Source organism: Pseudorca crassidens, chromosome 16 (assembly GCF_039906515.1).
Source record: "Pseudorca crassidens isolate mPseCra1 chromosome 16, mPseCra1.hap1, whole genome shotgun sequence".
NCBI classification, from domain to species: Eukaryota; Metazoa; Chordata; class Mammalia; order Artiodactyla; family Delphinidae; genus Pseudorca; species Pseudorca crassidens.
The window spans coordinates 6,867,904-6,894,985 of NC_090311.1; the positions used below are offsets into that span (position 1 = coordinate 6,867,904).

At 41.3% G+C, this 27,082-nt stretch overlaps 1 pseudogene; it reads left to right on the forward strand.

Annotated features, from left to right (window-relative positions):
* Nucleotides 1-24,585: 24,585 nt before the first annotated feature.
* Nucleotides 24,586-24,685, forward strand: LOC137209538 (U6 spliceosomal RNA; annotated as a pseudogene).
* Nucleotides 24,686-27,082: the final 2,397 nt, after the last annotated feature.

Below are 27,082 nucleotides of genomic sequence, written 5' to 3' on the forward strand. Positions count from 1 at the left end.
GCGACTGACCAAGGATTAATCTCCAAAATTTATAATGTGGTTTTAAGAGAAATGATAGTTTAGATCAAGAAGGTAGTAAATGGCTAGCAAATTTGCTTACCAGAAAGTTTTTACTTATGTGGGAATATCAGGCTTGAAGGCTCATGTACATAAGTTCCATAAACCAGTAGAATTATACAAAGTTCTATAAATCAAGATGATAGGCCCATTAATAATGCTGTAATTAAATAATTTGCATCATTAGTATGTCCTTTTTCAGAAAAGATCGGTTAATGCATCTACTGAAGAATTATATTCAGTGTGATATGATGCATTCATATGGGCATAGTCACTAGCTTGAGAACTGCTGCAATGTAGCAATCCATAATAAACAGAGACTGGATGAACAAAGAAAATTATCTATTAGTTGTTTTAAGGAAAGAAATTGAATTGTTTGTACAGCCAACTGTTCCTAATTTTCCAAACTCCATCTTCTCATCAACATGTGTATTTGAGAATGGCGGATTGTGCAAATCCTGATGAGGGTAACCATCGCCTATTTCACAATGAGCGTCAACATTCATTGAAGAGAGAAGTAATTAATTAACTGCTTTTTAAAATTAATTTATTTTTTCACACACACACACTGTATTTTATTTTTACAAGAGATAAATAAACTGACACCAAGCATTGTAAATGGATGACCACAACAAAAGCAACAATGATTGCAATTACCAAACACGAAACACACTCATACTATGTCATAATATTGACATTCAGTCCAGTAATCCTCCACTGTAACAGCTCCTTTACTTTGCAGTGAAAATTGATTTGTATATTTTTTGCCTCTGAGTCCTTGTGGGATTTTTTTTTATTCAAATAAAAAGTCAGAAAAATTATAGTCATCCTCATCAGTTCACTCAGTCCCATGTAATTAATTTTTTTTTCATTTGATCTTTTGTTAGCACTTTTATGAAATCATCAGTTTTCCATAAGAGTTCTGAAAATGCTTATTCATTCAGTTCAGCAGTATAGTCAGTTACCAGAAACCTGTACTTGTCAGAGTCTTTTCCATGAATTCCTTGAAGATGAAACCCTTTTATAGGAACATCTTTGCAAAATCATCTGAGTACACCCAGAACTGTCTGTAAATGACAAAAGACTTAAAAATGACCACGGTTAAAGATTTGATGAAAGTTCATAATAATGCAATTGACAAGGAAATTTAGTTATTTCTGAGATATACATTTTAAAGTAATAACTAGAATTATGACTTATAACATTATACCAGAACATATAAGATTTTCAGAAATTTCATGTAATGTCTGAAACATTTATATTAACATATTTCCATACAAATAACCCAAAGAAAGTTTAATATTAGTTGTTCTTTTTTCTTTGTTTTTTTATACTGCAGGTTCTTATTAGTCATCAATTTTATACACATCAGTGTATACATGTCAGTCCCAATCGCCCAATTCAGCACACCACCATCCCCACCCCACAGCAGTTTTCCCCCCTTGGTGTCCATACGTTTGTTCTCTACATCTGTGTATCAACTTCCGCCCTGCAAACCGGTTCATCTGTACCATTTTTCTAGGTTCCACATACATGTGTTAATATATTATATTTGTTTTTCTCTTCCTGACTGACTTCACTCTGTATGACAGTCTCTAGATCCATCCACATCTCTACAAATGACTCAGTTTCATTCCTTTTTATGGCTGAGTAATATTCCATTGTATATATGTACCACATCTTTATCCATTCGTCTGTCGATGGGCATTTAGGTTGGTTCCATGACCTGGCTATTGTAAATAGTGCTGCAATGAACATTCGGATGCATGTGTCTTTTTGAATTATGGTTTTCTCTGGGTATATGCCCAGTAGTGGGATTGCTGGATCATATGGTAGTGCTCTTTGTAGTTTTTTAAGGAACCTCCATACTGTTCTCCATAGTGGCTGTATCAAGTTACATTCCCACCAACAGTGCAAGACGGTTCCCTTTCCTCCACACCCTCTCCAGCATTTGTTGTGTGTAGATTTTGTGATGATGCCCATTCTAACTGGTGTGAGGTGATACCTCATTGTGGTTTTGATTTGCATTTCTCTAATAATTAGTGATATTGAGCAGCTTTTCATGTGCTTCTTGGCCATCTGTATGTCTTCTTTGGAGAAATGTCTATTTAGGTCTTCTGCCCATTTTTGGATTGGGTTGTTTGTTTCTTTAATATTGAGCTGCATGAGCTGTTTATATATTTTGGAGATTAATCCTTTGTTCATTGATTCATTTGCAAATATTTTCTCCCATTCTGAGGGTTGTGTTTTCATCTTGTTTATGGTTTCCTTTGCTGTGCAAAAGCTTTGAAGTTTCATTAGGTCCCATTTGTTTATTTTTGTTTTTATTTCCATTATTCTAGGAGGTGGATCAAAAAAGATCTTGCTGTGATTTATGTCAAAGAGTGTTCTTCCTATGTTTTCCTCTAAGAGTTTTATAGTGTCCGGTCTTACATTTAGGTCTCGAATCCATTTTGAGTTTATTTTTGTGTATGGTGTTAGGGAGTGTTCTAATTTCATTCTTTTACATGTAGCTGTCCAATTTTCCCAGCACCACTTATTGAAGAGATTGTCTTTTCTCCATTGTATATCTTTGCCTCCTTTGTCATAGATTAGTTGACCATAGGTGTGTGGGTTTATCTCTGGGCTTTCTATCTTATTCCATTGATCTATGTTTCTATTTTTGTGCCAGTAGCATATTGTCTTGATTACTGTAGCCTTGTAGTATGGCCTGAAGCCAGGGAGTCTGATTCCTACCGCTCCGTTTTTTTCCCTCAAAACTGCTTTGGCTATTCAGGGTCTTTTGTGTCTCCATACAAATTTTAAGATGATTTGTCCTATTTCTGTAAAAAATGCCATTGGTAATTTGATAGGGATTTCATTGAATCTGTAGATTGCTTTGGGTAGTATAGACATTTTCAAAATATTGATTCTTCCAATCCAAGAACATGGTATATCTCTCCATCTGTTTGTATCATCTTTAATTTCTTTCATCAGTGTCTTATAGTTTTCTGCATACAAGTCTTTTGTCTCCTTAGGTAAGTTTATTCCTAGGTATTTTATTCTTTTTGTCGCAGGGTAAATGGGAGTGTTTCCATAATTTCTCTTTCAGATTTTTCATCATTAATGTATAGGAATGCAAGAGATTTCTGTGCATTAATTTTGTATCCTGCAACTTTACCAAATTCATTGATTAGCTCTAGTAGTTTTCTGGTGGCATTTTTAGGATTCTCTATGTATAGTATCATGTCATCTGCAAACAGTGACAGATTTACTTCTTCTTTTCCAATTTGTATTCCTTTTATTTCTTTTTCTTCTCTGATTGCTGTGGCTAGGACTTCCAAAACTATGTTGAATAATAGTGGTGAGAGTGGACATCCTTGTCTCATTCCTGATCTTAGAGGAAATGCTTTGAGTTTTTCACCGTTGAGAATGATGTTTGCTGTGGGTTTGTCGTATATGACCTTTATTATGTTGAGGTAGGTTCCCTCTATGCCCACTTTCTGGAGAGTTTTTATCATAAATGGGTGTTGAGTTTTGTCAAAAGCTTTTTCTGCATCTATTGAGATGATCATATGGTTTTTATTCTTCAATTTGTTACTGTGGTGTATCACATTGATTGGCGTATACTGAAGAATCCTTTCATCGCTGGGAAGGATCCTACTTGATAATGGTGTGTGATCCTTTTAATGTGTTGTTCGATTCTGTTTGCTAGTATTTTGTTGAGGATTTTTGCATCTATATTCATCAGTGATATTGGTCTGTAATTTTCTTTTTTTGTAGTCTCTTTGTCTGGTTTTGGTATCAGGGTGATGGTGGCCTCATAGAATAAGTTTGGGAGTGTTCTTTGCTCTGCAATTTTTTGGAAGAGTTTGAGAAGGATGGGTGTTAGCTCTTCTCTAAATGTTTGATAGAATTCACCTGTGAAGCCATCTGGTCCTGGACTTTTGTTTGTTGGAAGATTTTTAATCACAGTTTCAATTTCATTACTTGTGATTTGTCTGTTCATATATTCTGTTTCTTCCTGGTTCAGTCTTGGAAGGTTATACCTTTCTAAGAATTTGTCCATTTCTTCCAGGTTGTCCATTTTGTTGGCATAGAGTGGCTTGTAGTAGTCTCTTAGGATTCTTTGTATTTCTGCAGTGTCTGATGTAACTTCTCCTTTTTCATTTCTAATTTTATTGATTTGAGTCCTCTCCCTCTTTTTTTTGATGAGTCTGGCTAATGGTTTATCAATTTTATTTATCTTCTCGAAGAACCAGCTTTTAGTTTTATTGATCTTTGCTATTGTTTTCTTTGTTTCTATTTCATTTATTTCTGCTCTGTTCTTTATGATTTCTTTCCTTCTGCTAACTTTTGGTTTTGTTTGTTCTTCTTTCTCTAGTTCCTTTAGGTGTAAGGTTAGATTGTTTATTTGAGATTCTTCTTGTTTCTTGAGGTAGGCTTGTATAGCTATAAACTTCCCTCTTAGAACTGCTTTTGCTGCATCGCATAGGTTTTGGATCGTCGTGTTTTCATTGTCATTTGTCTCTAGGTATTTTTTGATTTCCTCTTTGATTTCTTCTGTGATCTCTTGGTTATTTAGTAACGTATTGTTTAGCCTCCATGTGTTTGTGTTTTTTACGTTTTTTTTCCCTGTAATTCATTTCTAATCTCATAGCGTTGTGGTCAGAAAAGATGCTTGATATGATTTCAATTTTCTTAAATTTACTGAGGCTTGATTTGTGACTAAAGATGTGACCTATCCTGGAGAATGTTCCGTGCGCACTTGAGAAGAAAGTGTAATCTGCTGTTTTTGGATGGAATGTCCTATAAATATCAATTAACTCTATCTGGTCTATTGTGTCATTTAAAGCTTCTGTTTCCTTATTTATTTTCATTTTGGATGATCTGTCCATTGGTGTAAGTGAGGTGTTAAAGTCCCCCAGTATTATTGTGTTACTGTCGATTTCCTCTTTTATAGCTGTTAGCAGTTGCCTTATGTATTGAGGTGCTCCTATGTTGGGTGCATATATATATATAATTGTTATATCTTCTTGGATTGATCCCTTGATTGTTATGTAGTGTCCTTCCTTGTCTCTTGTAACAGTTTTTATTTAAAAGTCTATTTTATCTGATATGAGTATGGCTACTCCAGCTTTCTTTTTTATTTTTATTTTTATTTTTTTTGCGGTATGTGGGCCTCTCACTGTTGTGGCCTCTCCCATTGCGGAGCACAGGCTCCGGACGTGCAGGCCCAGCAGCCATGGCTCACGGGCCCAGCCACTCCGCAGCATGTGGGATCTTCCTGGACCGGGGCATGAACCTGTGTCCCCTGCATTGACAGGTGCACTCTCAACCACTGCACCACCAGGGAAGCCCTACTCCTGCTTTCTTTTGATTTCCATTGGCATGGAATATCTTTTTCCATCCCCTCACTTGCAGTCTGTATGTGTCCCTAGGTCTGAAGTGGGTCTCTTGTAGACAGCATATATATGGGTCTTGTTTTTGTATCCATTCAGCAAGCCTGTGTCTTTTGGTTGGAGCATTTAATCCATTCACATTTAAGGTAATTATATATCTGTATGTTCCTATGCCCATTTCCTTAATTGTTTTGGGTTTGTTTTTGTAGGTCCTTTTCTTCTCTTGTGTTTCCCACTCAGAGAAGTTCCTTTAGCATTTGTTGTAGAGCTGGTTTGGTGGTGCTGAATTCTCTTAGCTTTTGCTTGTCTGTAAAGATTTTTTTTTTTTTTTTTTTTTTTTTTTGCCGTACGCGGGCCTGTCACTGTTGTGGCCTTTCCCGTTGGGGAGCACAGGCTCCGGACGCGCAGGCTCATTAAATCATTGTTTAGTAAATGGAATGTGAAGGAGCTTGATGGTCTGGAGACTCCGGCTTCAGTCATGCGTGAGAAAGTGACGTGACTTCTCAGCCTCATGCCATTTGAGTATCAGATAGTCATACTACCCAGCTAAAGGCGAAAGGCACAGAGCTGGTCCAGATAACTCCCTCAGTTATATCTCAATGTCTTTTTTTTTTTTTTTTTTTTTTTTTTGTGCGGTACGCGGACCTCTCACTGTTGTGGCCTCTCCCGTTGCGGAGCACAGGCTCCGGACGCGCAGGCTCAGCGGCCATGGCTCACAGGCCTAGCCACTCGCGGCATGTGGGATCTTCCCGGACCAGGGCACAAACCTGTGTCCCCTGCATCGGCAGGTGGACTCTCAACCACTGTGCCACCAGGGAAGCCCCCTGTAAAGTTTTTGATTTCTCCATCAACTTTGAATGAGATCCTTGCCGGTAGAGTAATCTTGGTTGTAGGTTCTTCCCTTTCATCAATTTAAGTATATCATGCCACTCCCTTCTGGCTTGTAGAGTTTACGCTGAGAAATCAGCTGTTAACCTTATGGGAGTTCCCTTGTATGTTATTTTTTGTTTTTCCCTTGCTGCTTTCAATTTTTCTTTGTCTTTAATTTTTGCCAATTTGATTACTATGTGTCTTGGCGTGTTTCTCCTTGGGTTCATCCTCATCTGACTCGCTACGCTTCCTGGACTTGGGTGGCTATTTCCTTTCCCATGTTAGGGAAGTTTTCGACTATAATCTCTTCAAATATTTTCTCTGGTCCTTTCTCTCTCTCTTCTCCTTCTGGGACCCCTATAAGGCAAACGTTGTTGCGTTTAATGTTGTCCCAGAAGTCTCTTAGGCTGTCTTCATTTCTTTTCATTCTTTTTTCTTCAGTCTGTTCCGCAGCAGTGAATTCCACCATTCTGTCTTCCAGGTCACTTATCCGTTCTTCTGCCTCAGTTATTCTGCTATTGATTCCTTCTAGTGTAGTTTTCATTTCAGTTATTATATTTGTTCATCTCTGTTTGTTCTTTAATTCTTCTAGGTCTTCGTTAAACATTTCTTTCATCTTCTTGATCTTTGCCTCCATTCTTTTTCCGAGGTCCTGGATCATCTTCACTATCATTATTCTGAATTCTTTTTTTGGAAGGTTGCCTATCTCCACTTCATTTAGTTGTTTTTCTGGGGTTTTATCTTGTTCCTTCATCTGGTACATAGCCCTCTGCCTTTTCATCTTGTCTGTCTTTCTGTGAATGTGGTTTTTGTTCCACAGGCTGCAGGACTGTAGTTCTTCTTGCTTCTGCTGTCTGCCCTCTGGTGGATGAGGCTACCTAAGAGGCTTGATGGGAGGGACTGGTGGTGGGTAGAGCTGACCGTTGCTCTGGTGGGCAGAGCTCAGTGAAACTTTAATCCACTTGACTGTTGATTGTGGGGGCTGGGTTCCCTCCCTGTTGGTTGTTTGGCCTGAGGCAACGCAACACTGGAGCCTACCTGGGCTCTTTGGTGGGGCTAATGACAGACTCTGGGAGGGCTCGCGCCAAGGAGTACTTCCTAGAACTTCTGCTTCCAGTGTCCTTGTCCCCATGGTGAGCCACAGCCCACCCCCCCCCCCCCGCCTCTGCAGGAGACCCTCCAACACTAGCAGGTAGGTCTGGTTCAGTCTCCCCTGGGGTCACTGTTCCTTCCCCTCTGTCCCGATGCACACAGTACTTTGTGTGTGCCCTCCAAGAGTGGAGTCTTTGTTTACCCCAGTCTGTCGAAGTCCTGCAATCAATTCCCACTAGGTTTCAAAGTCTGTTTCTCTAGGAATTCCTCCTCCCATTGCTGGACCCCCAGGTTGGGAAGCCTGACGTGGGGCTCAGAACCTTCAGTCCAGTGGGTGGACTTCTGTGGTATAAGTGTTCTCCAGTCTGTGAGTCACCCCCCCCACCAGTTACGGGATTTGATTTTACTGTGATTGCACCCCTCCTACCATCTCACTGTGGGTTCTCCTTTGTCTCTGGATGTGGGGTATCTTTTGGGGTGAGTTCCAGTGTCTTCCTGTCAATGATTGTCCAGCAGCTAGTTGTGATTCTGGTGTTCTTGCAAGAGGGAGTGAGAGCATGTCCTTCTACTCCAGCATCTTGGTTCCTCCCTCAATTAACTGCTTTTTAAAAATCTCAAACTTACAAAAAAATTGTAAGTATGGTACAAATAACTCTTTTTATGCACGATTTCAGAGAAAGTTGCCTACATGATGCTCCCAGCATCCCAGAATATCTTGTATGTATTGTGTATTCCTACAAACAAGGATTTTCTCCAACAGAAATACAATTCAACTAAAAAAATGAGGAAATTAACACTGATATAATACTACTATCTGACCATCAGGCAGCATTCAAGTCTTCCTAATTATCCCAACAATGTTTTTATAGCCAAAGGATCCAGTTCAGAATCACAGGTTGAGCTTAGTTGTCATTTCTTTCTTTCTTTCTTTTTTTTTTTTTAGAAGTTGGTTGGTGTAGGTATCTTTATTTTTATTTTTGGCTGTGTCTGGTCTTCATCGTGGCACAAGCGACCTTCATTGTCACGTGCGGGCTGCTCTCTAGTTGTGGTGCCCAGACTTCTCTCTAGTTGCGGCATGCGGGTTTCCTCCCTCTAGTTGTGGCGCACAAGCTCCAGAGAGCGTGGGCTCTGTAGTTTGTGGCATGTGGGCTCTCCAGTTGAGATGCACGGGCTCAGTAGTTATGGTGCGAGGGCTTAGTTCCTCTGTGGCATGTGGGATCTCAGTTCCCCGACCAGGGATTGAAGCCACGTCCCCTGCATTGGAAGGCCGTCCTTTACCACTGGACCACCAGGAAAATCCCAGTTGTCATTTCTTTTAATCTCTTTGGTCTTTCCTTGATTATCATGACCTTGACACTTTAAAGATTATAGGCCAGTTATTTTGTGGAATTTCCTTCCATTTGGGTTTCCTATTTCCTTGTGATTAGAGTCACAATACATATCTGTGGCAGCAAAACCATAGGCATGATGCAGGTGGCATATACAGTCTCAGTTTGTTCCATTACTGATATTGCCTACTTTGATCCTTCGATTAGGGTGGAATCTGCCAGGCTTCTCCACTGTAGAAGTTCTCTTTTTCTATTTGTAATGAATAAGTATTTTGGGGGGAGGTGTTTTGAGACCATGTAAACATCTAATTCCTCATCATACCTTCAATTTACTCATTCATTTATTTATATCACTGTGAACTCATGGTTTCCTATTTTATGTAATGGGTTATAATTCATTACTAAAATTATTTAGTTTGATCCTCAAATTTTACCAGATTTGGCCAGTGAGAGCCCCTTCAGTCTGGTTCCTGTGTCCTTTTGTCATGTCCTCATCGTTCTTTAAGCACTTTCTTACTTCTGGGCACAAAAAGAAACTCCAAGCTCATTTTGTTCTTTCTCTGTACCAGCCATGGAATCAGCCATTTCTCCAAGGTGCCCTGGTTTCTTTTAGTAAAGAATGGTATTTAGAAACCAATATCTGGATGCTAGATGTGCTCAGTACTATTGAGATGTCCCTGTTTCCAGGTCCTTTTTGGTGGACAGAAGTAGGAAATATATATACATACACATATTGTATTTTCCTATATCTATCTAGATGTATTGAAAACCATGGTTCATACCAACATGTGAAAACTTTTAGCTCTCTTCTTTTCCATAATTGTAACTCCCTTCTCAGACAATGAGAAACCTAGCTCCCATTATCCTTAACACAGTACTTAGTTAATCAGAATCCAGTGTGAATGCCCTCTTCACTCATTCAGTCTCTGACCCTCTTCATCAGCCCACCTCCAGCCCCTGCCCTCCCACAGAGATGCCTTTTTTGCCCATCCTGACATCCCACACTGGGCAGCTACCTTCCCAGAAGCACGGACACCCTCCTCATGCCAATCACGTGCAAACCCCTGCTCTGGGACACTGCAGTTCCACCTACCGCTCACAGATGCTGTTTTGCTCAAGCCCACTGACCAGCTTTTGCATTGGATTTTTATCAATCTCTTTACCTGTTCGTACTGCCTTAGTAAGATATTGTAACCTCCGTGGGCTTTCTGGAGGGTGCATAGTCTCAGAAAGGGGGCTGGGTGTGTTTGTGGTGCTGGAGCCTTCTAATATGGCCTGAAGGTAACAGTCCACTCTCCTGCTCCACCTGGCCTCCCAGAATGAAAGCTGTCACCCTGCTACAGATGTAACATAAATGTGCGCAGTCAACTGCTCCTGTGCACTGGGAGGCCTGCACAAAGGGCCTTTGCAACCTTCACAACCGTCTGCATTGCAAGTGCTGCCTTTCCCCAAGCCACTCTTTCTTAAGTTGGGCGGAAAGCAGAAATTCCAGGGTGTAGCTGCCATACTGGGCATGAAATGTAATGCTCTCTCTGCCCACTGCCACCCCCCACCCCAGGGGTTTAAACCTTGCCGTTGTCTCACGTGCACCATTTAGAGACTAGTGAACTGAGAAAGAAAAGACTTCTGGTAGAAGAGTTTTCTTGACTATAGAGCTAATATTTTAAATAGGACTAAAAATACCATTGTCTTTTGCCATTAAATGACTGAAGGTGAAATTTAGTGAACTTAATGTATCAAGGAGAGTAATTACGAGGTAATTTAATTGCTAAATCATCCCATCTAAATTGTAAATTGTTAAAAGCAGAGTCTGTGCTCATAAACATTTAATATTTTATACTAATTTTTATTTTATGCCTGTAATAAAAATGATTTAACTGTGTTGTCTTATATTTGAAAGGTTTGGAAATGCTTATGATGGACTATTACATTTTTGGCTCTCTGACACTTATTCAGAAGGATGCCATTTCTCAGCTTTCTTTTTCTTACATTTCAACAATAATGATATGGTTAGGAGGAAGACTCGACACACTCTGGGAACTTAAATAACTGTGAGAACATTCCAGTCACAGGTTCAGATTTGTTCATACAAAACCCGAGGCTGTAAGTTTGTCACAGCATTTGCAGCTTTCTGATTCTCGGGAATCATCTTTTATTTTGAAAACAGTCACACAAGCTCCATCTCCAGAGGCATCCAGGGCAGGGCTCTCATCTTCCTGTTGTGTCTGAGAATCCCGCAGACATAAGGAACGTTCCAGTCACTCCAAGCCAGGCTCAGGGAGCACTCAGACATGACTTAGAACCCAGCCAAATTACGCATTGATACTACAGGGCACACCCTTTTTTGTTTTAGAGAGATTTTTTTTAAGTTCCTCAAATCCAGATCACTTTAACCTTTTGTTTTATTTTTGTCTATTTGTGTCAGCTTTACATTTTTTAACCTGGCTGGCTGTGGTGGAGTAAGCAAGTGCCTGGAGCACCTCCATCAACATTACTGAGGCATTTCCCAGCTCCGTCAGGAACCGACCTGGCTGGAGGAAGTGAAAAGAAAATGATGCGGGCTTTCCTGGGGGCGCAGTGGTTGGGAGTCCACCTGCCGATGCAGGGGACGCAGGTTCGTGCCCCGGTCCGGGAAGATCCCACATGCCGCGGAGCGCCTGGGCCCGTGAGCCATGGCCGCTGAGCCTGCGCGTCCAGAGCCTGTGCTCCGCAACGGGAGAGGCCACAACAGTGAGAGGCCCGCGTACCGCAAAAAAAAAAAAAAGAAAGAAAACGATGCTCCATGCTTCCTTGGCTCCAATTGGAATGCCTGCCCTCAGCCTCTGCAGATCTCAGCCCACGGATCCTTCAAGGCCTCCTCAGGTGCAGCTCCCACCTTTCAGTCATCGTTGATCACCACTGCTGAAGCAACCCTCCCCTCCTTTGAAGAACTGCTGTTTTCCAGTGCTTTCCTAATGGCCCTCACTGCTTTGGGCAAATCGTGATGGCTACTCCTGTCCTTTGTGCTATCTTATGACGATCTCTCTGGGTAACTCTAAGTTCTTTGAAGGCAGGTACTGAATGGAATTCGACCTTGAATCTCTCATAGTGCATCAGTAGCGTGGAAATGGGTGCTGAATGAATGAAGAGAACCAGATGGAATGGCAGAGTTTTGGAGGGTGAAGCCTATGTGTGACATGGTTATCACAGAGGCCACAGCTGTAACAGTTACAGTTGTCTTAAGAGTGAGGAAGCTGAGCTAACAGAGAGAATAATGTCTAACCAGGCACGTATGGGCATTACTCTCAAATTCCCCTGTGGCCTTGGCGTGAATACTCTTATGTTCTTCTCCTGAAATTCCTGTAGCTTGGAGATGCCTGTGAAGAATCAGAGAAGTGTTCTCTGCTTCATCATCAGGAACAGCTCAGGACTGACATGTGAAATGTTCAGGTAAAAATGCAAAGCTTTAAAGAAAAAACTAAAGCAGCGTTTGTTTACTGAAGACAGAAATGGATGAGGACACAGCACAGCGACAACAGACGAGGGCGTCAGCCACATCTCTACGTGCACTTGGTCCAGGTGCTTCCCCAGCCCCACCTCGGCAGCCATGTATCAGTCTGTACGTCAGTAACACACGTACCCGGCAGTCACTCCATCAGTTAAGCCGTGCCCACCACCCTGAAGCCTGCTCTGTCAGAGTCGGGCTCTGCGGTCGCGGGCCTCCTTTTTCTCTCCTCTCAACTGTGTGGAGCGGTTCTTTGGCCTCGGGCTTCGCTTCATAGAGCCTGGGTTTGGATACTCTCCAGGGTCTCTCCTTCCTGCTTACGAAAGAACTGGGCTGAGAGGGCAAATTGGGACCAGAAAAGGTTTTTTGGAACTTCTTTTGGCGACAAGCCTAAAAGGCCATTAAAGCTAAAAGCCATGTAATTTTTCTGCTGGGCAGAGAATGGAGCGAGGGTCTGGTTCTACTTAGGAAGTAAGATTCCCGTTTTTGTGGGAAGTTTGTGGTAGAAACAACCCATTTTGTGTTTTTAGTTTAAAAATTATTTCCTCTGCTCTGCTAGGTGAATAAATAATTGTGATCCACTATGACAGAAATAGTCATTTTGTCCACATAAGAAAGCCTCTGGCAGCTTAGAAACAACAGACAATGAAACGTCCATGCTGGGTATCAGTTAAGTCTTAACGTTTTCAAGTGTGTATCTTTGAAGAATGTTAAAGAATAAAGACATCCGGTAAAGGTCAAATTCGTGTTCTTCTTTAAGGACTGTGTTCATTTGACATTTCTGTTGAGGAAAGACAGTTTCTCTGCTACTCGGAGAGGAAGTAAAAGTTGTCTAATGGCAGATGTAGTGCTGCTGTTAAATTAAGGCCTGATATTACTTTCCTCTCTGTTCTAAATCACTGGGGGAAGAGGGGACGGATTTGCCAAATGAAGGAAGACAAACAGCAAAGGAAAATAAAACAGTTCCCTATCCATGAAGAGACAAACACAAAAACCATTTAAATGAAACATGTTTGACAGACGTCTTTAGTTTTAACACACATACACAAATACGCAACCTGAAAAATGGCTTTTGGAGGGAAAAAGGAAACAAAAACGTTGACAGAACATCCTACAGACCTCAAATTTTGTGCTGACTTGGAGGAATAAAGTGCTTAACAAAGACACTCGTGTGAGTTTGGACAGCTTGACATGACTGATACTATTCAGTGATGCTCAGTCACTAAACCAGTGGAAGGCCTCAGAGAGAAATGTCGTTGTCAGAAAGAACCTTGATTGGCTCCTACACCTCTTCCAGCCACGTAATCCCTGGCACAGAGGCATCAGGGTGTCCAGAAGCCCTGGAAGGCCGGACTGCCGTGCTGAGACTGCTGCTGGGCACCCATGGGGGCAGGCCCGAAAGTCCCAGCCTCTGATGGCCTCTGGGCACCGACCAGCATCACCCCACCTGCCCACCTCAGACACCGTCAGTCCTGCCGTCCCCCATACCAGAATCCTCCCTGCTTCCTCAGCAGCCATGGGAGCAAGCGCGCTTCTGCTGAGTTTGATTCATCTTCCTCTTACAGTGTGTGTTTGGGGCTGGCTGGCAAAGATCAGTGCTTCTCCTGTGCGCTTTAGACCAGAGAGGAAATGAGCAGAGATGTTTTCAGTTCGCTGCAGCTGTAACTGTCTCCTTCCAGCTCTGTCTTCCCTGCCCTGATCCACAGCGGTCCCCTCATTTGGACCATGGCTGGCGTCAGTGGGTTGAATTCTGTTTAAGAAGAACCACCTGCCCACCTGCCTGCTCCTTGACAGCTGAGATATTTTGTTACTCATAGGACCCTTCTTGTAAAATCTTTACTATCCATTTATTGTAAATACATTTTCAAGTTGCCAGAAAAATTCTTTTCTATAAGGCTAGTGGCATATCTTTCTTTAAACAAAAATGATCTAAACATTTATTTAAATATTTATGGAAGGAGTAAAGTAGGAGACGATTGCTGCAAAAGTAATGACTTTGAATGTTGTTTTAAAAATTTTGGTTTATCCCAACTTTTTTAAGAGCATATGCTCTGCACATATTGCTGATAATATACATAAGAGATTAATTTTTTCCTTAATGAAAGAAAGAACCAGAAAGAGTTCAGAAGGCAGGATTTTAAATGAGTAAGTACTTAGGGGATATGAAAGCTGTTATGTGTTTGGAGAGAGAGGAAAGGGAGAGGGAATGAAAATATCTCGCTCGTGCTAAAGAGAGAAGAGAATCGACTCTGCGTTTTGCTTGAGGTTACACCCGGCATGTTATCACTCTGGAAGGTATCCTCCATCAGCATACAGGGACCTCGCGTCGCCATTACAAAGCAGATTTTTGTCTGCTTTGTAATGCTTTGTAACTGCTTTGTAACTGCTTTGTCTCAGTTTTAATTTATTGGGATTTCTGAAAAACACACATTTTGGTAAACTTCAGATACTGTTTTCTGACTACTAACCACTAAATGTGTCAAGATTGATGATAAAAGAGAGTCCTCCTCCATCCACCCCGCTCCCCTCTTTAATTCACAGGTAAAGTCCTCGTACTTTGATAGTCTATGACTCTTTCTGTTTTAAGAAAATGCTGGTACAAGGATAGGAGTTGGGCTACCCAGGTTACATAGATCATGATTTGAGACCTTAGAGGAGCACTTCACTATAAATAAAAGGCAGTTCCCACGTTCTAGAAAATACATCAAAATGCTTTCTAAGGTCGCTCTATCCCTAAGATTTCTTAATTCATTGTGTAATTTATTGTTGTTTGTTACGTGGATACCCTCCACTGAATGGTAAGCAAAAGAAGCAATTTTTTATTCTTTTTTTTCAATAAGTCAGTGCAAAAAATTCTATGCATTCTAACCTATTTGGTCTCCCACAATGCCCTTTAATTTGAAAGAAAATGAAGAATTATTATAGAAATCCACCAAAAATTTTTTAATCCAAAATGAGCTAGGCTGTTTTTTCCTGCTACTGGTGCAGTATTTTCTCACGGTTATGTTCTTGAAACATGAATCTGTGATAGTTTAAGAGCTGAATACATAATGTGATACTGCCCAAGGCCAGCATTAGCTAAAGCAGATGTTTGTGAAAGATGCATGTCTTTACTGGAGGTTTGAGCTGCCCTAATTCCGTCCATTTCACTCCGCCTCCTTTTCGGTGCTCACTATATCCTTCTCTTCTGCAACGGAGACTGATAACAAACACCCCCCTTAAAGGTACCCCAGGAGAGCCCATTGCACACGACAATGAAGGTGCCCCAAACGCAGAAGGTGGTTGTCTTACATATGCAGCTGCTGACACGTCACTGAATCCCTGAATCTCACAAAAGGAAGACTCTCAGAAAGTTACTGGTTCTCCTTGATGTCTGGATTCTCCACAATACCCCAGACACATGGTTAAACACCTGCAGTGACGGGAAACTCTCAGAGTTACACATTTGCTCTGTGACTGCATAATTCTCACAAGGAAGCAGTTTGAGGTTGGAGACCAGGAGCATCAACTCTGGAATCCCAGCTCTGCCCTGTCCTCCCTGTGTGACCCTGAGCTATTTAATTTAACCTGTCTCTGTTTCCTCATGACGTTTACCTCAAAGGGTTGTTTTGAGGATCCAACAAGATAATGGATATAAAACCCTTAACACAGTTTCCGGCATATTGTAAAAGCTAAGTGGAAGCCATTATTATAATTTAATTTTTAGTCAATGTCCTTTTCACTGGCTTTCTACACTTTGATTCTGGCTCTGCCCCCTAGAGCTAGCTAGCTGCTAATCTCTCTTCCATGTGCCTGTTGTCCAGATATGTGAAAATGTTCATCATTTGCACCCCTTTTTCCCCGATCCTTTGGACTCTTTATTACAATCACCCCTGATTACTAACATTTCTCCAAATGCCCAGTGTTCTTTCTCAGCCTAGGCTTCTGCACACGCTGTTTTCTCTCAGCCTGGACTTCCTCCTCTGTCACTTCCAACCCCCTTCGGCCTGATCAAATCCAGCTCATCCTTAAGGCCTCAACTAAGATGTCCCTTCTGCCTGCAAGCCTTCCCTGATCCCTGCCGTATTTCCCAGAACCAACTGTCCCTTATTTCCCCCAAGCACTACCTTCAGTTTTGCAAGAAGAGGAAGATACAAGGAAAGACTTAGGCAGAGGGGAGGGGAAAAAACATGTGGATCATTATTGAAAAAAAGTAACCCTGCAGCAACATGCACACTGGACTAAAGTCACTAACAGAGGATAATACTAATAATGTCATGTCTTTGGGGGGCAGTGACTTTACCTCTTAATGGCTGAGACCGTTGGTCTCCAGGAGGTAGGGTCAGTGTCTTCCTCATTGCTGATCTCCAGGGCCTTGCACTGTGATGCTCACGAGGTATTTCTTAAACATGTTTGTAAACTTCTTTTCTGTGAGCTTCCGCATCCCTTTTCCAACCTGCTCCTCCTGACAAAATCGGGGAGTCAACAGAGCTTTTTTATTTTCAACCCTCTTTGCAGAGGAATAAATTGAGAACTCAGGAGCATCGGCTCACGAGAGACAAATCCAGTCCTAGCTATTCAGAGCAGGACTCTTTCACAACACTAAATGTCTCTCTTTCCTCCCCCATTGCACACAGAAGGCTCCACACATATAGCTTGACAAACAAGAAGTTAAACTGTAGAGAGATATCTGCACAGACCCTTTCTCTTGTGAGGAAAAAAAGGATTATATCCATCATCTTTATTTCACAGGGAAAGTAAAGACAGGAAGGCAGATCTCTGGTATCATGGAATGGTAAGAGGTCAGAGGGTACTCTGTAGCATCCCAGCTCAGCCTAATTCTTGGCCTTGGTCCAAGTGTTACATTGTCATCTGAAGAACCACAGCTTGATCCTCATACAGTATCTGGTGTTGGTTACGCCCGCGAGTGCTAGCTGTCTCCTCCTCTTAGCTAGGGTGATTCCGTTATTCAGGGGGGCCCTTCTAGGAAACAAGCAAAAACAGGGACCTTTTCTGTTCTGAAGGTACCTTGCCCAGCCTTTGCAGTGAGGTGGAGGCTTTCTTACAAAGTCTGGGCTGAAGTTAGGAATAGGTCTCCATCTTCCTTTGTCTTCTGGAAAGACTTGAGCCCTGAGCTCATCCTGAATATTGAGTGCTTCTCCAAATGTCTGGAAACAGTTGGAGAGACTCTTGACCAAGGCCAGAGAAACACTGTTTATTCCTTTTTGCTCTCCCATCTCCGGTCTCTCCCTTGGGTGTATTAAACCCAAGCCAGTGACAACCCTGGCCAAATAGCAGGCTAGAGTCCACAGCTGTGCTTTGCTAGTGCTGAGACCCAACTGAAAAGCAATCATGAAGCTGGCCCTGAGGGTTTGTGGAGACAGGCGTAAATAGCCTACAGGCCCAGTAGGGAGACTGGACTGTGAACACGGACTCACCAGCCCAAAAGCCTGTTTGGAAGCTCAGGCTACCCCAGAAGCCTCTATTGTCCCAGCCATCCCAGAGGAATGCACTTAGCCCAGTGGAAGGGGAAGATGGGAAGGTGGGAAGGGAGTCAGCTTCCCTGATGAGCTCTGAGGCCATGATGAGCTCTGAGGCCAGTGAGGAAGCAGAGCTCACAACAGTGTGGCCCAGATGGATTCTGAGCCTTTATCTTGGGAATTCTAAAATCAGAGGTGATGGCCTCTGACCCCTGAGTCAGCAAGGGCAAGAAAAGAAACCATGGGACTTGGGAAGGGAAGGGGTCACCACCGCGAGACTTACTTTTATAGGAGCCTTTGCCAGTCTGGTCTACAAACCCTGCCTGAACATTAAAAAAAAATTCTAGATTTACTCACCTGAGTTAGATTGCAAAACAGTACACAGTTTCCTGAAGTTTCTATTTTTAGTCACTTGTCAAGATCACACGTATGCCTTTTTGAAATTCTATGCAAAAGCCTGTGGCCATTGAACTGTAGTAAATGTAGACACTTTAACTGATAGATAGATAACATGGTGTAGCTCAACAAGATAAAATTTTTTAAAAAACCATCTTAAAACAGTTATTCCTACTTATAAATAGTTAAAAGGATTCATGTTTGGTTTAACTAATTCTCCTTTCACCTCAAGAAACAGCTTTGGGGCTTCGTTCACTGTAGATAAAGCGGGATGAGTCAAGATGAGCCAGCTGAGATAATACCACATTGGCATAAACTAAACAAAGAAGGCAAGCGACTCGACTGAATTTCAGGAAAAATAAGTGCTATCACTTGAGAAATACTGAGATGTTAGGTGTCGAAATTTGATCTGCAAGGTTAGGGGGCTTACAGAGAAACATGCACATGTAGTTCTGTGATCTCCAGAGTGTAGCCAGGATTACAGAGCTTACTGTGGAAGCTGTAACATATTCCCAGCTTCCTTTTTCTGGGAAATAATTTTACGTTATGACTGTTTGTGACTAAAATGTAGTTCTGTTGCACAATATCATCGTCAGAGCCATCTTCCTCTCCACCCAGGCATCTGAATTACATCTGTAATATGCCTTCAGGCGTGTTACGTACAATTAGGGAATCTTCTTTAGTAGCTCATTCTTTTTCCAAACATGGAATTTTGGCTGAATAATATAAAGGGATTAAAAAAGTTACCATTACATTAACTGAAACTATTACTATTTTAATTTGCCTGCAAAGCCTTTATTTCAAGTATCATTTCTTATAACTTGTAACTTGGTGGGTATCATAATCCTGATAGAACTTCACCTAGAAGGTAGCCTGAGACATCTGAGGGGGAATCATTCTCAACAGAAAATCAGTTTAATGAGCACTTCTGGTGTTAACTGTGAACAGCTATTTTCCACACTCTTAAAGTACATGACGAAACCAGGGACTTATGCCACCTTTTTTAACGTAACACCTGGTGTTCTGTTCCTCCCCGCTCCTGACCCTAACAGTCATCCTCCAGGAACGCCTAGCCAATTCATGGAATTGATGGACTACGGAAAAAGCAGAGGAGCTGAGCCAGTTTCCTGAAATAGCAAGTTTTAAGATGAGTTTCTGGAACAACCACCTTGAGGTGCCATGCAGTGAAATTTTCTCATAATTTTCAACCAGCCAAGCCTTTGCCAAGAGGGTGTCATTTGTTGGAGAAAGTGACATCCCTGAGAATACAGAAAGCAAATCACTGAGAACAATGGAAATATCTAACCACTCACTGTATTTTCTCTTCAACTAAAGCATGGTGCAAACCCGGGACACAGTGCTCTGTGAAATGTTAATCATCACACATACAGCATGTGGTGGTCTTGTGGTGAAGGTGGTGCTTGGAATGTCTCCCTTCTGCTCCAAACACAGCAATGACAAGATACGCAGCCAATATATCATATGTATTTTACAAATTAAATTAAATATTAAATATATATTATAAGTGTAAAAATACGGCTAAGCTGAAAAGTAAGCTAAACATCCTAACAGACCAGAAACAGAACTACAGAGCAGAAAGTGTCATGAGCCAGACGTCTACGGGACTTTGAGCACTAGAGCAGGCAGGGTGGTAGAGATCTGACCCCTGTGGGGCAACCTGGACAGGAGCATCCTGTGTACAGCTGGAGACAAAGTCGGGCTTTCTGCACACAACTAAGAGCTGGGTCATGCTTTTAATATGTGAGAGGAGCCCCCCAAACCCCTAACTGCCATTCACTGACTGTGGCGGAGGCAGAAGGAAGCAGAGCAGCGGCAGTGACAACTCTTGGGCCAAGCTGTCCTCTGGTCCAGTGGCTGGTCCTGGGACGGCGCCAGCACCGCTGTGGGAATGGACACGGAATCACTAGGTTAAGACCTGGGGTCCCAGGGAGCCTCCTGATGTCCACAAACAGGGAGACAGGGTAGGGGAAGTATATAGCGAGGGGGAAAACACCACTCAAGATGAACCTGCAAGCTAAAATGTCAAAAAAGCAACACTCAGAAAAGGAGCCCCCAATCTCAAATGTCCGATGTGTTAGTTTCATGTTGCTGCTGTAACAAATTACCACAAACTCAGTGACTTAACACAACACAGATTTATTATGTTACAGTTTTGTAGTTCAGAACACTGAACCGGACCTCAGTGTGGTAAAAGCTAGGGGCCGGCAGGCTGATTCCTCACTGGAGGTTCTGGGGAGCATCCACTACCTTGCCCTCTCCAGCTCCTCGAGGCTGCCTGCATCCCCTGGCTCATGGCTCCTTCCTCCACCTTCAAAACCAGCAACAGTGGGTCAAGTTCTCACATTGTATCACACTGAACTCCTCTTCTTCCTCCATCTTCCACATTAAGGACCCTTGTGAATATATCAGGCCCACCTAGATAATCTGGGATAAGCTCTCTGTCTTCAAGTCCATTGATTAACAGCCTTAATTTTATCTCTAACCTTAATTCTCCTTTTCCATGTTATGTAACATATTCACAGGATTAGGATGTAAACATCTTTGTAGGGGGACATTATTCTCTCTATTAGATCAGGAGACCGATTTACTCCTGACAAAATTGGAGTGGTAGAGCCATCTCAAAAATCACTTTACAGTAACTATCTGTAAGAGCCCCCAAAAGATAAAAGTAGGAATAACACCAATTTTAAAAAGCAAGGAAACTCTGAAGGATTTTATGCATGGCTGACATAGTAGAAAGTCTATGAGTTTGGGGGTAGATTTGATAAGCTGAATATCTCAATTCTGTTATCTCCTGCTAGTATGCTTTCTTGGTTTGAAAAAAAATTTTTTTTTGCCGTTTAACATCCTTTTTATTGTGCTTACTTATTTTTACAAGGAACAAGCAACATACACTACATCTTCCCAATGCCCAAGGTAATGCAGTAATAACAGAATACTCAAAAAAAAAAAATCCTGGAAATTGCATTAAATACTGCTTTAATTAGGAATTGCTATAAGAAAACAAGTAACGTTATACATTATTTTTCCAATGAGTTTCAGTTTGAGAAACTGAACAGCAGAACCAGATCTTTAAGCTTTGAGTCGTGGCAAAAAATGAAAACAAAACCTACATTTCCCAGACTCCCTTGCAGCTAAAGAAACCAATGTGATCTAGGTTTGACCAATCAGATGCACCTTCATGAGACCTGCATGCGGAGCTGAGTTCAATGGAGGCAGAGGCTAGGATGCAAGGAGACATCCATTTTCCTCCTGTGCATTTAGCAGGCAGAGTGCGGCCCTGAGGTTAGGATTTCCAGCTGCAGTTTCTCATCAGCAGATTGCAGCCTAAGTGGTGACTCCCTAGAGCCAATAATTGCAGTGGTGGCCTCGTGATCCCTGGAAAGCCACCAAAATCGGAGATCTGCAGTGACCCTGGGGGTGGTAGTAACTGCTGCAGCTTCCTGACTCATTGCCTTTGGAAGCTAGGTTCTACAAAACTGTCCTGGGAGTCATTCCTGAAGGTCAGTGGAGAGCCTGCTCTTCTGATGAATGTTTAAGTTTCTAATTCCCTGTATAACATCCCTTCCTGCCTAAAATAATAAAAGTACCTTCTATTATTTACAACAGTACCCTGATTGATGTATGTGCAACATATATTTTCCCAAATCAGGGGCAGAATGCTATTAATTGTACTTACTTCACAAGAGTTAGTGGCACTCTGTTAGCTTTCTCTTCTGTCATTACAAATTAGCCAGTATGTACAGGTAAACAAGCTGTGCGTAACTGAACTTTAGTTTAAATTATAAACAAGTGACTTTACAAGATTAAAAATATGTCACTGGACAGCTGGAAAGAGACAAAAATGACTTTCTAGAGAGCATCATAATTTTTTTTCATTTTAATTAAAGTATCTTGGAATTAGTAAAATAGTCCTGAGGTAATAAGGGCCACAGTAGCATTTGGTTAACAGTATTAACACATTATCTCTCTCTAGTCCCTGATGGCCTGTGTCAGGGTAGCAAGAAAGAATTCTTTTTCTTGACCTCTTTATTTCAAATGAGGCATTATAAAGGAAGAAGCTTGAGCCTTAACGCCTTTTTTCATTTTCTGTCATCAGAAAATGAGTTACAGGGTCATTTGAGGTGGGCTTAACTGGCCAAGTCACCCTTCTCTGTGGCTTGCCCAGTGCTGCCATGGGAAGCTCCAAATTCCTTCACTCAAGGAATTTCTACATGAGTGTAAGTGGATCAAGGTAAGAACCTGGTCTGGAATGTGAGGGGTTTTTTTTGTTTTTCTGTGTGTGTGTGTGTGTGTGTGTGTGTGTTTGGGTTTTTTGTGCTGCTATTTAGAAAAATAATGGTGGCTCCTTTGATTTGTTTAGTAGAATCAAAATAGCTGAGAGTCTACCCCTGGAGAAAACTCACCAGCTATTGCTATAGCCAAAGAAAATTCCAAATATCAAAGTTTGGATTTACTTCTGTAGCTTTCTCACATACTACTTGAGATCATAATTCTTTTTTTATTTTAAGATTATGACATGAACCCATTCAGAGAATACCAGACTCCCATTAACTTTTTCACCTAGCAATTGTTTCTGTAAGAAAATTTTACATGCTGTTTGTTTTCTTTAAAATCAGTTTTTCAAAAGGAATATATGTTGCCACAGAGGATGGTGAGTCAATGACAATAATAGTTGAAGAAAAAATTATTTTTCAGTTAAGAGAGATTAAAATCTGAAGAAAAGCAACAATTACCTAAGTGAAGAATGGCCTTGTGTGTTGTAGCCAGGTAGCTCCGTTTAGACCAGCCATCTTTAATAAGACGCAGAGCATCCCTGTCACTAGGGGCACTGTGGTGGCACAGATGCCACTGCACCGAGGAGGGGGGAGGGTTACTACGGGAAGGACATTGAAAATATGTGCACCCTTGATACATCATACCTGAGCTCCCTCTATCAGCTCTTAAACTGTAGGAAAATGGGTTTTCCCACCTTATCCTTATTTGGAATTTTGATCTAAAATACATTCTATAGTTCAGATTTGGCTAAGTATTCCTAGTACAGAAATATGCAGATATTTTCATCTAGAAGAAAGTGCTGCTGAGTAGGAGATCAGAAGGAAAGAAAAGAATTACGTATGTGTAAGCATAAAAAAGTCAAAATATAGTTGAGCACCTAATTGGACAACTGCCTGCAGCACTTGACTCTTCCTGGCTACTTGCACAGTATTGTTAAAGTAGAATAAATCATTTGCCGTGACCAGGTTTTAGGAAAATATGTGAGAGTCAGTCAGGCAAAAAATCAGTTTGAAATAGATGAAATTTTCCATCTGAGTGGCTTCCACCAGGAGAGAATGTTTCTAGGAGCACAGTACTTTTAATCTTGCTTTAAAAAAATAGTTTAATGTATAAATCACTCAATTGTAAAGGCACTTCAATTTTATTTTCCTTTAGTTTTGAGGTTTTGGAATTGCTCTGTGCAGTTCCAAGTAAAAGCTCTTAGATAAAACTTGCATGCTGAAAACCACCGTCACAAATGTGCAAGTACAACTATAAATTTATACAACAATCAAGCTGTTTGTAGTTTGCAAAATTTGCTAATAAAATGCAGAAGTAGGGTTTCCATTTACACTCTCTGGCACTGGCACTGCATGTATATCTTGGGTGCAGGCAAAAGATGGAAAATTCCATGCATAGAGAATCTTTTGTGGATGCGACAGTTTGCTAATATCTTAATGAGTGAATTACGATAATTATGAAAATCTTAGCTTTACATTATTTGTGAAGTGTATGTGTGTGTGTGTGTCAGCCTTCCCAGGCAAACACACCATTCCGATTCAGCAGCACTCAATGAGGAGCATTTCTGTACTAATAATACAAAATGGATCTTAAACTGCTGCATATTAATCAAATTCATTAAAGTACATTCATTAATTTGTGTGTATAACAGCCAAACCGGGAATGTAGAGTTTGCACAAAATGCATATATTAATGAATGCTAAAACTTCAACATGAGTAATAGCTTTAAAAATATTTTCATAAAGCAAAATTCTAAGGAGTAATACTGATAATTTTTTTTTTCATATTTCCACTTTCACTTCCTGTTATTAGCTTTAAGTGGAGTAGTAACTAAATAGTGTCATTTAGCTTTAAGTGGAAAAAATATGGAAGAAGAAAATAACTAAGAAATAAAGGGAAAGCCCAAAAGATTGTAAAGAAAAAAAAGGATATAATATTGAGCAACGTTAATATTAAATTTCCTACTTCTCCTTCAAATCAATTAAAAAATATGTTCAGGGCATGTTAGACATGGTCACTTTCTGTGTACAAAGAAGCATGTATTCGAAGCTATATTAGGAAACAGCCTTTCATTTCCTGTATGGGACTAGAGGCTGGGAGGGGCGTGGCGAAGGAAAATACAGCCATGAGGGTGTGTCTGTATACTTACATGTCTAAAACTGATGGAAAATTTTACATAAGTCAGGAGACCTAAGACTCGTGTTAACAGTCAATGACTAGTGCTCGCTTCATCAGCACATACACTAAAATTGGAATGATATGAAGATTAGTATGGCCCCTTCATTAAGAATGACATGCAAATTCCCATTCCATATTTTTTTATTAATTAATTTATTTATTATTTTTGGCTGCGTTGAGTCTTCGTTGCCGTACGTGAGCTTTCTCTAGCTGCGGGCAGCGGGGGCTACTCTTTGTTGCGGTGCGTAGGCTTCTCATTGCGGTGGCTTCTCTTGTATCGGAGCACGAGCTGTAGGCACGAGGGCTTCAGTAGGTGTGACACACAGGCTTAGTAGTTGTGGCTCACAGGCTCTAGAGCTCAGGCTCAGTAGTTGTGGCGCACGGGCTTAGTTGCTCCGTGGCATGTGGAATCTTCCCAGACCAGGGCTGGAACCTGTGTCCCCTGCATTGGCACGCGGATTCTTAACCAGTCCGCCACCAGGGAAGCCCCTTTATTTTTTTAAAAAAAAAGTAACTATAGGGTGTGATAGATGTGTTAACTTTATTGTGGTGATCATTTCAAAATGTACACATATCATCATGTTTTACACTTCAGTATATACAATTTTATTTGTCAATTTGTCAAAAAAGAAAACAAAATGATGACTTTTCTAACATACTGTGTTTTACCTGAATGCTAACTGCTCTGAAGACAAGGCTCATTTCCTTGTCCTCTACAGCACTGAGCACAGTGCCTGGCATGGAAAATGTACTCAATTAATATTAAATCTAAAATAACTATTGTACAAAGAAGAATATAGTGAGAGTTATAAGAGAGGTGTAAACGTAACATACACAGAGGAAGCATTGGCAAGGCTTCAGGTCAGAGGCTGTGTGTTGACTGGAAGCTTCTTCAGGACAGGATCCTTCAGTTCCTTCTTTCTCTCCTGCCACCAGCTCTGTGTTCTATTTGTGTCTAGCAAGGACTCAGTGCTGGACATTCTAACTGGGGAAAGTGTGTTAAACAAAGGAAGGAAGGTGGGAATTTGTAAGTTGTGTTGGGTGAGCAAAAACAGTTGGGCTAGAACAGCACGACCCAGAGGACTAAGTGCATTCCATAGGACCCTAGCTCTGTGTGATTTGGGGTAGGGAAAGATAGTGTGAAATTACTAAGTTTAATCCCAGACATACTGAGTTTTCTTATTAATTAGGAGCAATCTGCCAACTTTCTGACTATGCATCCTTGCTTAAGAATAGTGCTGTACAGGGCTTCCCTGGTGGCGCAGTGGTTGAGAGTCCGCCTACCGATGCAGGGCGTGCCCCGGTCCGGGAAGATCCCACGTGCCGCGGAGTGGCTGGGCCCGTGAGCCATGGCCGCTGAGCCTGTGCGTCCGGAGCTTGTGCTCCGCAGCGGGAGAGGCCACAGCAGTGAGAGGCCCGCGTACCGCAAAAAAAAAAATAGTGCTGTACATCAGCATTTCTCAAACTCTAGTGTTCTGTGAGTTATAAAGAGGGAGGAAAAAAAGGTTATTTAACTAAGTTTGTAAAATGCTTCTGGTTCTCTTGTGTTGAGAGCGTTACAGTGTACATGAACATATCAAGGGTTCTGAGAAGCTTTGTCCTGAAGACACCTGTATACCTTTTGTAAACCTGGTACTCCCCCAAATTATTTGAACCCGAACCAACTTTCCCGTAGCATCTATTAGCATACCATGGGACATGACTACTGCCACATGTCTATAATTCCTCTGCTACAAATTCTTTTGTATTCTGTTGGCCACAGGAGTCATAAAACCATATATAAGGGATCCAAGGGGACTCATTGGTCCGTACCTTTGTCTTTAAGAACAAACTTCAATTGTTTAGATAAGTGAGAACTCTTCCTGTATTTAATGAGTTTCTCAGCTTCACTTGTTCACCCATCTTATTTTGTCTGCCACCCTCATCATGGCAAAATTCTCTTATCTATTTCCTAGAAACGTCTCATCCTGCCCTTTAAGAGACTGAGACAAAATGGTTTCATAATCTTTATGTTTCTCTCCTCAAACTGGTTCACTTGAAACCTCAGCTTTCCCTTCTCCAGATTCAAATCATTCTATTTTCTTCTCAGGGGTTTTAAGGTGTGGCTCCTTTTTGTTATTGAGATATAATTGACATATGACATTATGTTAGTTTCAGGCGGACAACATAATGATTCAATACTTGTATATATTGCAAAAGGATCACCACAATAAATCTAGTTAACATCCATCTCTACACAGTTACACTTTTTTTTCTTGTGATAAAAACCTTGAAGATCTACTCCCTTAGCAACTTTCAAATATACAATATTATAAATTACTGTCACTGTGCTGTCCATTACATCCCCATGACTTTAATTGGAAGTTTGTACCTTTTGACCCCCTTCACATATTTTTCCTGTCCAACCTCTGGCAACTATCAATCTGTTCTTTGTATCTATGAGTTCAGTTTTTGGGGTTTTTTTAAGACTCCATACATAAATGAGATCATACAGTATTTGTCTTTCTCTGTCTGACTTATTTCACTCAGCGTAATGCC